Source organism: Jaculus jaculus, chromosome 1, assembly GCF_020740685.1.
Source record: "Jaculus jaculus isolate mJacJac1 chromosome 1, mJacJac1.mat.Y.cur, whole genome shotgun sequence".
NCBI classification, from domain to species: domain Eukaryota; kingdom Metazoa; phylum Chordata; class Mammalia; order Rodentia; family Dipodidae; genus Jaculus; species Jaculus jaculus.
The window spans coordinates 156,427,937-156,440,565 of NC_059102.1; the positions used below are offsets into that span (position 1 = coordinate 156,427,937).

Here is a 12,629-nt window from a genome sequence, read left to right on the forward strand (position 1 = left end):
TTCAAACAGGTCTTCTGGGTCAACTTTGCACTAATTCCTGGGCTTCCAGTTTTCCAGACCATGTAGAATGTAAACTTGAGCCATGGCTGATGGCAGGCTGCGCTGCTCGCAGCTTCACGTGCTCAGATGCAATCGTGATGCTTTCCCTGGCCCTATTGGACGAGGTCACCAAATTTCAGTCTTCAGAACTGCCCATACCTGTACCTTTTGCAAATCCTGAAGCCCATCTTCTCTGTTTTTCTTCGAACTCCGGTTGCAATTCTTTGCACAAGTATTTATAAGCCACTGGTATTTGGATGAACTTCTTTTTTTTAATTCTTAAAATTTTTATTAGCATTTTCCATGATTATAAAAAAATATCATGGTAATTCCCTCCCTCCCCCCGCCACTTTCCCCTTTGAAATTCCATTCTCCATCATATTACCTCCCCATCTCAATCATTGTACTTACAAATATACAATATCAACCTATTAAGTACCCTCCTCCCTTTGGATGAACTTCTTTATGTTGTCCTTTCTAAGTGATGAGTGCTGACTGACTGGTACCGCCCTGAATTTTTTTTTTTTTTTTGAGGCAAGCCCAACAGACTGCCTTTTTAAAAATGCAAGAGAGAGAGAGAGAGAATTAATTGGCACATCAGGACTTCCAGCCACTGCAATGGAACTCCAGATGTGTGCCCCCCTTGTGCGCATGTGTGACCTTAAGCATTTGCATCACTGTGTGTCTGGCTTACGTGAGACTTGGAGAGTCAAGCACAAGTCCTTAGGCTTCTCAGGCAAGTGCCTTAACTGCTAAGCCATCTGTCCAGTGATGAATAATTTAAAAAAAAATAAAGCCCAAGGCCTGGGGAGATTGCTCAGTGGTAAAATTCACTTGCTTCCAAAGCCTGCTACTGGCCAGGTTTCAATTCCTCAGCATCCATGTAAAGTCAGATGCAAAATAGTACATGTATCTGCACCTACACAAACAAATAAATAAAAATAAATAAATACAATGTGGAGGTTGGAGAGATGGCTCAGTGGTTAAAGGCATTTGCTTGCAAAGCCTGTCAGCCTGGGTTTAATTCCCCAGTACCCACATAAATCCAGATCCACAAAGTGGCTATATCTCTGGAACGTACTGGCAGTGGCAAGAATGCTTGATGCACCCATTCCCTCTCTCTCCTTACAAATACATTAATTAAAAAAAAAAAACTGGATGTGTGTCTTAGTTGGAGATTTTTTTAGACTGTCCTGACAGGGATAAATAAATAAATAAATAAATAGTTAAATTAAGACTTTGATGTCACATATGCATAATACTGGTTATTTTATTCATATTTGCTTATTTTATTTTTTAATTAATTTTTTTATTTTTTTAAGATTTATTTGAGAGAGACAGAGAGAGAGAAAGAAGCAGATAGAGAGAGAGAGAGAATGGGCGCGCCAGGGCTTCCAGCCACTGCAAACGAACTCCAGACGCATGCACCCCCCTGTGCATCTGGCTAACGTGGGTCCTGGGGAATCGAGCCTTGAACCAGGGTCTTTAGGCTTCACAGGCAAGCGCTTAACCACTAAGCCAATTCTCCAGCCCTTATTTTATTTTTTAAAAATTTGTTTATTTGAGAGAGAGAGAGAGAGAGAGAAAGAATGGGTGCACCAGGGCCTTCTGCCACTGCAAACAAATTCCAGACATATGCACCACCTTGTACATCTGGCTTACATGGTTCCTGGGGAATCAAAAGTGGGTCCTTTGGCTTTGCAGGCAGGCACCTTAACCATTTTAAGCCATCTCTCCAGTCCTTGTTTTTTTTATATTTTATTTTTATTTATTTATTTGGCAGAGAAAGAAGGAGGGAGGAAGGGAGGGGCAGAGAGAGAGAGAGAGAGAGAGAGAGAGAAAATGGGCATGCCAGGGCCTCCAGCCACTGCAAACGAACTCCAGATGCGTGTACTCCCTTGTGAATCTGGCTAACATGGGTCCTGGGAAACTGAACCTGGGTAGTTTGGCTTTGCAGGCAAATGACTTAACCCCCCTAAGCCATCCCTCCAGCCTCCTTGTTTTGTTTTTGACAGAGAGTCTTACTCTATAGCCCTGGGTGGCCTGGAACTCAATATGTAGCCCAGGTTGGCCTTGAACCTGTGATGATTCTCCTGCCTCTGCCTCCCCATTGCTGGGAGTGAATGCCTGAGTCACCAGTCCTAATTTATTGTGTTTTGGGATAGGCTCTCATATTGCCCAGGATGGTCTATAACTTACTATGTAGCTGAGGATGGCCTTGAACTCCTGATCTTCTGCCTCTACCTCATGAGTGCTGGAATTACAGGCATGCACCATCACACCTGACAAACTGGCTATTTTTTAAAAATATTTTATTTAGTTAGTTATGAGAGAGAGAGAGAGAAAGGTAGATAAAGAAAAAGAAGATGGGTGTGCCAGGGCCTCTAGCTACTGTAAATGAACTCTAGATGGATATGTCACCTTGTACATCTGATTTTATATGGGTGCAGCGGAATCAAACCTAGGTCCTTAGGCTTTGTAGGCAACAGCCTTAACTGCTAAGCCATCCCCTAACCTGACTATTTTAAAGGGCGTTTCTTAGTTTTATTGATGAGTTCTTAGTTGGTGAATAAACAGAGATTGTCATTTTTTTTTTGCCTGTGTTCAGTCTGCAGCGCTGAGGACTCCTGAGGGCGTGCTCGCTATCAAACCATTAACTTGGAACTTTCGAGCCGTGCTTCCTTTTAGATGGGGTCTTCTGACAGAACCTATTGCTTTACAGACAACGTTTTTCAGTGCTGGCTTTGATTTTCTAACGTTGGCCTGAGTACTACCCTCTTCCCCTCATGCCGCAGACTGTAACACACCCCTACCTGCCTCCACCAGGAACCAAAGCACAGAGCAAAGGTGGAAACTCGAGATCCCAATAGAAACATAATTTCGATATTCCACTAGGTGGCGCTACTCCAATCCTTTCCTTGTCACAGCTCCTCTCAAAAAGTAAAACTGGAGGAAAAATGAGGGAGTTTCGCTGAAGTAACACAGTAGCAAGTTTCTAAGAAGTGACTGATGCCAAGCCTCTAGGATACGCGAGGCCCGGCTGGTGCGCGGCCCACTGGACAAGTCCTTTCCCCAAGCCCAGCTCCAGCCCTACTGAGACAGATGAGGGGGTCCCACCTCTCCTCACTGTTAAGCGATTTGGGATTACTAATAAATACCATGAGTTTGTATTGTAAGCGCTCCTGACGTTCACTTTTTTGTAAATAAACAATAATGTTGGGGGATGGGGGCAATTGCCCTCTCTCGGGCTGCCCAGTCCGCCTAAGCGTAGTCAGCCAGACCACCCTTAAGGCAGCCAACCATCTCTACCAACAGCTAGAGAAATCCATGCAGAAGTTTGCAGCTGATTGCCCTGGTCCCAAACACAAATCTTTCTGTATTAAAAAATATATATATATTTATTTATTTTAAGAGAGAGAGAGAAAGAGCATGCTAGGGCCTTTAGCAGCTGCAGACCAACTCCAGACACATGCACCCCTTTGTGCATCTGGCTTTGGGGAATCAAACCTGGGTCCTTTGGCTTTGCAGGCAAGCGCTTCAACTGCTAAAGCCATCTTTCCAGCCCCCAGCACAAGTCTTGATGAGTCACAGGAGACAGAGGGAAGGCTGTATTGGCCAAGTAAGTGGCTGTGATAGATCCAAACACCCTCTCTATATACAAGCAGGGTGCTGAGAGCCACTCCTCTATTTTCCTGCTGTCTGGTCCCCTGATGTTGCAAGGTCAGGTTCTGATAAACGCTTCCCTTTTCTTGCCTAAATTCAGCAGTGTGGGCTGAGCCAGAAACAACCAAAAAGAAGAGGGGGTGTGGCTGGAGCCTTCTCAGCCTCCTCTAGCAGCTAAGCCTGCGCTGCCTGCTGGTCATAAGGAAAGCTGTCCGAGGCCAGGATTTGAGGAGCACGTGTGCTCACGGTTTCTGCCCAGGTGGAGCGGTGGATAGGATTAGTGTATACAGCAGACAGGCAGAGTCCTTGTGCCCAGGTAGATGAGTTAGGGCATAGATCAGGTGGAGCGTCCAGGGACACAGGGCAACTGGTGTCTTTAGCACTGAGTGAGGGAGGCTTTCTCCTTGCAATGCAGAGACCTGGTGGTTCTGAGCTGATCATGCTTCTGGAAGAAGTCCCTCTTTCTCCCGATGCCCTCCCCCCTTTATGTCCACCCCCAACTTCATTCCCAGGGCTCTGCACCTGACCCCAGGAGTCAGCCAGGCAGCATCCAGCTCCACCCAACCCCAGCGGGCAGGCAGGGGTGCTCGCTCCCACGTTCTCTTTCAGCGGACCCAGCCCGGATCCGGGCCTCCCTGGCCACCACCTGCACCAGGAGCAAAACCAGCAGCGGCCACCAGGGAGCAAGCAGACAGATAGTGACCTTTGAAACTCAGGTTCATGGCTCAGCAAGGGTCCATCAACCAGCCTGTCAGATAGAAGAGTTCAAAAGGAAAAACCTATCAGATGGTCACATGGAGAGCCCGCGGATTGGTGGGTATTTTCATTTTATTATTATTATTATTATTATTATTATTATTTTGTACAGTTGGGTGCAGGTGTCCTTCCCCCATCGCTCTTCTGCTTTATTTCCTCGGCATGGAGTTCACTGAACCCAGAGCTGCTTTTCTTTCTCTCTTTCTTTTTCTTCACAGCCAGCAGGGAGGCCCCCCAGCCTTCACTCTCTGCATGGGTTCTTTATCCCCTCCAGCTCCCCATATGGCAGGAGCTCCTTGAACTGTCTTTTCTCTTTTTCCTTTCCATGGTCCCCCCCCTCCCCTTCAGGCCATCCATGTGGGATCTCTAGCCATGTGGATGCCTTTCCTTGGCTCTGTATTTCCCTCAACAAATATAGTAATTTAATAATCATAACAGTAATAAAACCCTCCCCTGCAAATATCATGGCAGTCGCCCTCAGCATTCTCACAGGGCTTTGAACCAAGAGATAGAAGCCAGGCCTGGTGGTTCATGCCTGCAATCCCAGCGCTTGGGTGGTGGAGGCTCAGGAGCTCAAGGTCATCCTCAACTACAGAGTGAGTTTGAGGCCAGCCTGGGCTACATGAGGCTGGGGAGATGGCTCAGCAATTCAAGGTGCTGTGTGTAAAGCCTGCTGGACCAGGTTCAGTTCCTCAGTACCCATATAAAATCAGATGCACAAAGTGGTGAATGCATCTGGAGTTCATTTGCAGTGGCAAGAGGCCCTGATGTACCCAAATTCTGTCTCTCTCTACTTGCATTTATGCAAACATATACATGTAATATTTAAATAATAAACATAGAAGGAGGAAAATTTTTAACTTTATCTGTAATTTGTGCTTTTGAAAAAGGCCCTATGGCTATATTTCAGTCTCTCTACTCACGCCACTGAGTTAATTCATTGTGTATCTTACTAAGTTTATAAAATAAAAAAAGAGGCAGAATTTAGGAGGATATTCCAATGTCCCTCCTGGGTGTGTGGTGACGCCGGGGTGGCGGCAGGGCCTGGTCTTGCAGCTGCTAGAGGCAGACTCTCCAGGAGCTGCCTTTGCTCCTCAAGGGCTCAGGGTACAGTAAACAAGGTAAGGGCTCCAATGTTTGTTGTCCATATGGGAAACAGGGATGTTTAAGGGCAGAAACTGGCTACTTGCAGGTGCCTGCTCTGAGCTTGCCATTTGTCCCAGGGGTGAGTGGCTGCTGCATGGGGGTTCCAGAGACAGACCAGGAGCAGGGACCTCTGGGGGAGTTCTGGAGGGGGCTATATGGTCGTGCAGGCTGCCTCTTCCTTGACCCACCCTCTCCTGGGACCTTGTAAAGGAAGCATCACTGGGTGTACCAGTCAGGGTCCTAAGCTTGGGAATTTCCCTTCTGAGCTTCTGCTTTTTCAGAGCTTCTCAGGAGATTCTAGAAGCAACCAACCAGCATCATCATTCATCTTACTTTTCCACAAATATTCAAAAGTTTTAGACACACAGTCACTAAATCTCTTGCTCTTCACAAGACATGACTCAGGATCACCAAATACACCTATCTCATGGAGGTCTTTAAATAGTTTCTACCCTAGATTATCAGTGCCCTCTTTATTACCAGTAAAAGTGTTCTCGTCATTACCAGTAGAGCCCTTAGTAGTACTGAAGTTGGAGACCCAACTCCAGATAATGTCAAGCCCACTAGAGAAATCCATTCTTACAATTCTGTTTCTCTAGAACCACTCCTGGTACCATAATCTGTATTAGGGTTCTATAGAGGAACAGAACCGATAGAATGAATTGTATGAAAAGGGGGATTGGTTTATATAGGATTAGTTTATAGCAGTCTAACAATAGCAGGCCCGAGGGTCAAGGAGCCCAGAAGCTGCTCAGGCCATGTGGTTGGATGTCTCAGCAGTCCCAATCCAGCACTGACTGAAGGCTTCCTAGAGAGCTGCAGGTTTTCAGTCCATGCAGGAAGGCTGAGGAAAGTTGGTTCCAATATCAACGCAGGACAGCTGATCAGAAAAGATGCATGTGCAATTGAAGCACTCGCCAGGAAATACCTGGCAGCCAGGTGAGAGAAAAGGATTCTTTTCTCCCAGAGTTTCCTTAGATAAATCCCCCTCCTGGAGGGCTGTCCACTCTGGGGGAAGGGCTCACTCAGGAGGAAGTAAGATAGAAATTGGGGTAAAGAAATTTAGAGGCCTCTGTCCCAAAGATATGTCCTTTTAAATTTCTTATTTTATTATTATCTATTTATTTTTCCATAATTATAGACAATAAGCCATTATACTCCCCCCACTTATCCCTTCACAACTACACTCTCCATCATATCCCCTCCCCCTCTCAACCAGTCTCTCTTTCATTTTGATGTCATCATCTTTTTCTCCTATTATTATGCTCTTGTGTAGATAGTGTCTAGCACTGTGAGGTCATGGATATCCAGGCCATTTTGTGTCTGGAAGAGTATTGTAAGGAGTCCTACCCTTCCTTTGGCTCTTACATTCTTTCTGCCATCTCTTCTGCCATGGACCCTGAGCCTTGGAAGTTGTGATAGGGATGTTTCAGTGCTGAGCCTTTTGAGTCATCCCAAGTTCACCACCATCTGAAAGGAGAAACTTCTCTAACCAAAAGTGAGAGTAGCATTACTATATGGGTATGAACATTAAGAGAAGTGCTTACCAGGCAGTTTGGTGAGCATAATATATGCATTTACCCAGGCACCAGCAGATGTCATACCCCTAGGGCTCATGACTTCCCCTGTCATATGTTTTTCAGAATCAGGCATATATGTTCTCCTGTGTAATAGGCCTCCAGTCCAATTAGAGAGCAGTTGGTTTCCCTCATAACAGACATGCCACTATTGCACCCACTGGCTCATTTGGCTTAGCTGGCCAAATTTAAGGTTTATAGCATCCACTGTTGAGTATCTTCACTGATGATTTCTCTCTCTCTCATGGAGCTGCCTGCAGTGTAGCTTTTTCCAGCTTTCTGTCAGCTGGTCTACATGGAGGAGGCTTTCAGCTCAGCTCCAGCAAGCTTTCTCAGTGATTGCAGCTCAAGCTTGTGAAGTCTTCAGCAATAGGGTCTTGCATCTATTCCTGGTGGGAAACCAAGAGCCTTGGCAATGGCCTGTAATGTTTTGGGGGCATCAGAAACCTCCCTGGCCAACAACTCACTGGAAGGTATCCCATCCCTGGCCCTGAAAAATTTCTAGTAACAAGCTATGGCTTCTGGATGCACTATTGTCCAAAAAAGTAGGTTTTCATATGACTTATCCATACCCTCTTAGATTTTGACTAGCCCTCCCCCCACACTTCCTTTACTCAATCTCTTCCCCTGGTCTCATTTAGTCCTTTCCAGCCCTAGTATTCTATTCTTCGACTTACGTATATACAATATCATCCCCTTAAGTCCTCTCTCTTCTCCTTCCCTTATATTCATTTTCTATCTTACTGTCCTCTGCTACCAAGTTTTATTCCAACTCACATACAAGTCCAAACATTTGTAGCTAGGATCCACATATGAGAGAGAACATGCGGTGCTTGGCTTTCTGGGCCTGGGTTACCTCACTCAATATAATCCTTTCCACATCCATCCATTTCCCTGCATATTCCGTAATTTCATTTTTCTTTACCTCTGAGTAGAACTCCATTGTATAAATGTGTCATATCTTCATTATCCACTCATCAGTTAAGGGATATCTAGGCTGGTTCCATTTCCTAGCTATTGTGAATAGAGTGGCAATAAACATGGATAAGCAAGTATCTCTAATGTAGTGCAATGAATCCTTAGGATGTGTGCTTAGGAGTACTATAGCTGGGTCATATGGTAAATCTACTTTTAGCTGTCTCGGGAACCACCACACTGATTTCCAAAATGGCTGTACCAGATTACATTTCCACCAAGAGGGTAGAAGGGTTCCTCTTGTTTTGCATCCTCGCCAGCATTTATTGTTATTTGATTTCTTGGTATTCTGACAGGAGTGAGATGGAATCGCAAAGTGGTTTTAATTTGCATTTCCCTGATGGCTAAGGATGTAGAACTTTTTTAAAATAATCATCTTAACTTGGACCTTATTGCTGATTAGTTACAACATTCCATACAACTTTATTAAACAGACTCTGAGCAAATATAGTGGGAGTGTTAAACAGATGATGGCAATATTGATGAAAGTGATTTATATATGGTGACAAGAGGCCACCATCACCCCCCAAAATTTAATCATTTCATATAAAGAGTCAAAGTAGTTCATTGGCATTGAGCTAGCATTTTTCTTTGTAATCGAAGAACTATAAGCTTGACCAGTTTCATAATCTTCAGAGCAGAACAAACACATATTTTTCATTACAAGATTTTTTTTTTTTGTCTTTTTGTTTGTTTGTTTTTTGAGGTAGGGTCTCACTCTGGTCCAGGCTGTACTGGAATTCACTACGTAGTGTCAGGGTGGTCTCAAACTCATGGCGATCCTCCTACCTCTGCCTCCCGAGTGCTGGGATTAAAGGCATGCGCCACCACGCCCAGCTCACAAGATTTTTTTTTTTTTTTTTTTAATAAGGGTGTTCTTGCTTTTTCTCAGTTTCTAAGGGAAGGGCTATTCATCTACTTTAGAGCCAGATTGTTAAATACTTTATGACAGCAATCTGGCCCCAGCCCCCAGGACGTTCCCCTTTGTGATCGTTTTCATCTGCCAGTTTAGTTTCTGTGCTTTAGAAAGCTGTTCTTCTTGGTCTTTCTTCTTACTTGACGGAGCTATATTAGGAGTGTCAACTGAGATGATGTTGCTTTTGGATGTTGTGGAGTTAATGGGATGGGGTTCTCCATGCACTGCCCTTTATTGTCCTTGGCGTATTCAAACAGTGTGTATGTCAAAGTGATTCCAAGATTAACTTCTACTGCTTCCAGTAACTTGGCTAATATACTCTGCTTTACAGCTGAGGAAATGGTGTTAAAAAAAAAAAAAACAAACAAACCTGAGCTAGAGGAAAACCCTGCCTCAAAAAAACAAAACAAAACAAAAAAGCATTCATTGATATAATTGGGGTCGTTTGGGGATATGGTTCTGTCCCCAAGAAACCTCTATGAAGAAGGCTTTGGGATCATCATTTTCACCTACCCTATGTTGAGATGAAACTAGACTTAATTCCTGGGAGCTTTCATCACCTTCATAAATAGAACGTAAAGCCTCTAGTTCCATCTCCTGGTCCTTGTTGGTCCCCATTGTGCTTGTGCCACCCAGGAAGATGGCATTGGTGACAAGGAAGAGCAATAGGTCAGTGGCTCAGGAGCCTGGGTGTCCCCTTCCCTGTCTCAGCCATGGGATCCCTCCTGGCTGCTGCAGTTGCTGAACATCTTTTTGAATGTTTATGTAACATCTGTTTTATTCCTTTGAGAACTCTCTGTTTAATTCCACAGACCTTTTAGATTTTTTTATTTTTTTTCTCAATTTTATTAAACATTTTCCATGACTATAAAAAATATCCCATGGTAACACCCTCCCTCCCCACCTTTTCTCCTTTGAAATTCCATTCTCCATCACATCCACTGCCCATCTCAATAAGTCTCTCCTCTATTTGGATGCCATGATCCTTCCCTCCTGTTATGATGGTCTTGTGTAGGTAGTGTCAGGCACTATGAGGTCATGGATACCAAGGCCAATTTTTTGTCTGGAGGGAGCACATTGTAAGGAGTCCAACCCTTCCTTTGGCTCTTACATTCTTTCCGCCACCTCTTCTGCATTAGACCCTGAGCCTTGGAAGGTGTGATCGAGATGTTACTCAGTACTCTAGTTACTTCTTTCCAGCACCATGATACCTTCTGAGTTGTCCCAAGGTCACTGCCATCTGAAAAGAGAAGATTCTCTATCCAAAGTGAGAGTAGCATTAATATAAGGGTATTAAGAGAAGTGCTTACTGGGCAATTTGATAAGCATAGTATATACACTTATCCAGACATCAGCAGATGTTATAACCTAGGGCTCATGACCACTCCTGTTTTAAGTTTTCAGTATCAGGGATGTATTCCCTCCCTTGAACTTGGCCTCCAGTCCAAATAGAGGGCAGTTGGTTTCCACTATGACAGACGTGCCACTATTGCACCCATTGGCTCATTTGGCCTGGCTGGCCAGTTATAAGGCTTGCAGTGTCCACTGTTGAGTATCTTCACTGGTAGTGTATCTTTCTCCCATTGAACTACATGTAGAATGGCTTCTTCCAGCTTTCTCTCAGCTGGTCTACATGGAGGAGGTTATCAGCTCAGTTCCAGCAGGATTTCTCAGTGGCCTTGCAGCCCAACTATGTGGAGTCTTCAGTGATAGGGTCCTACCATCTATTCCTGGTGGGAAACCAAGGGCCTTGGCAATGGCATAATAATGTTTTGGGGGCATCAGGGACCTCGCTGGCCAACAACTCACTGGATGGTATCCCATCCCTGGCACTGAAAATTTTCTAGCAATGATCTATGGCTCATGAGTGTTCTATTGTCCAAAACTGAAGGATTCCATTTGATTTATTTATATCTTCTTAGATTTTGATTAGCCCTCCCTCCACCTTTCCTTTACTCAGTCTCCTCCCCTGACCTTACTTTGGGCCTTTTCATTCCCATTAATCTATTCTTCTACTTACATATATACAATACCAACCTATTAAGTACCCTCCTCCATTCCCTTCTCAACCCTTTGTATCTCTTTTTTAGCTTACTGGCCTCTGCTACTGAGTTTTTTCCTTCTCACACAGAAGCCCAATCATCTGTAGCTAGGATCCACATATGAGAGAGAACATGTAGCGCTTGGCTTTCTGGGCCTGGGTTACCTCACTTAGTATAGTCCTTTCCAGATCCATCCATTTTTCTACAAATTTCATAACTTCATTTTTCTTTACCACTGAGTAGAACTCCATTGTATAAATGTGCCATATCTTCATTATCCACTCATCAGTTGAGGGACATCTAGGCTGGTTCCATTTCCCAGCTATTATAAATTGAGCAGCAATAAACATGGTTAAGCATGTACTTCTAAGGAAATAAGATGAGTCCTTCAGATATATGCCTAGGAGTACTATAGCTGGGTCATATGGTAGATCAATCTTTAGCTGTTTTAGGAACCTCCACACTGATTTCCACAATGCCTGGATCAGATTGCATTCCCACCAACAGTGTAGAAGGGTTCCTCTTTTTCCACATCCCTGCCAACATTTATAATCATTTGTTTTCATGATGGTAGCCAATCTGACAGGAGTGAGATGGAATCTCAATGTAGTTTTAATCTGCATTTCCCTAATGACTAGGGATGTAGAACATTTTTTAGATGCTTATACACCATCCATATTTCTTCCTTTGAAAACTCTCTATTTATCTCCATAGTCCATTTTTAAATTGGCTTGTTTGATTTATTATTTAACTTTTTGAGTTCTTTGTATATCCTAGATATTATTCCTCTATCAGATATATAGCTGGCGAAGAATTTTTTCCCATTCTGTAGGTTGCTTCTTTGCTTTATTCACAGTGTCCTTTGCAGTACAAAATCTTTGTAATTTCAAGAGGTCCCAGTGGTTAATCTTTGTTTTTATTGCCTGAGAAATTGGGATTGTATTCAGAAAGTCTTTGCCAAGACCAGTATGTTGAAGGGTTTCCCCTACTTTATCCTCTAGCAGTTTCAGAGTTTCAGGGCTGATGTTAAGATCTTTAATCCATTTGGACTTAATTCTTGTGCATGGAGAGAGAGAAGAATCTATTCTCATCCTTCTACAGATACATATCCAATTTTCCCAACACCATTTGCTGAAGAGGCTGACTTTTCTCCATTGAATATTTTTGTCATTTTTATCGAATATCAGGTGCTATTGCTGCCTGGACTTACATCTGGGTCCTCTAATCTGTTCCACTGATCTATATCTCTGCTTTTGTGCCAGTACCATGCTGTTTTTGTTACTATGGCTCTGTATAGGTTAAAATTGGGTATGGTGATACCACCAGCCTTACTTTTGTTGCTCAGTATTATTTTAGATATTCGAGGTTTTTTGTGATTCCAAATGAATTTTTGGATTGTTTTTTCTATTTCTGTGAAGAATGCCTTTGGAATTTTGATGGGGATTGCATTAAATGTGTAGATTGGTTTTGGTAAGATTGCCATTTTCACAATATTAATTCTTCCAATCCAGGAAC

General features: G+C 43.6%; 1 pseudogene; it reads right to left on the reverse strand.

Annotated features, from left to right (window-relative positions):
* Nucleotides 1-9,076: 9,076 nt before the first annotated feature.
* LOC101601302 lies at nucleotides 9,077-9,690 on the reverse strand (annotated as a pseudogene).
* Between the last annotated feature and the right edge of the window lie 2,939 nt (nucleotides 9,691-12,629).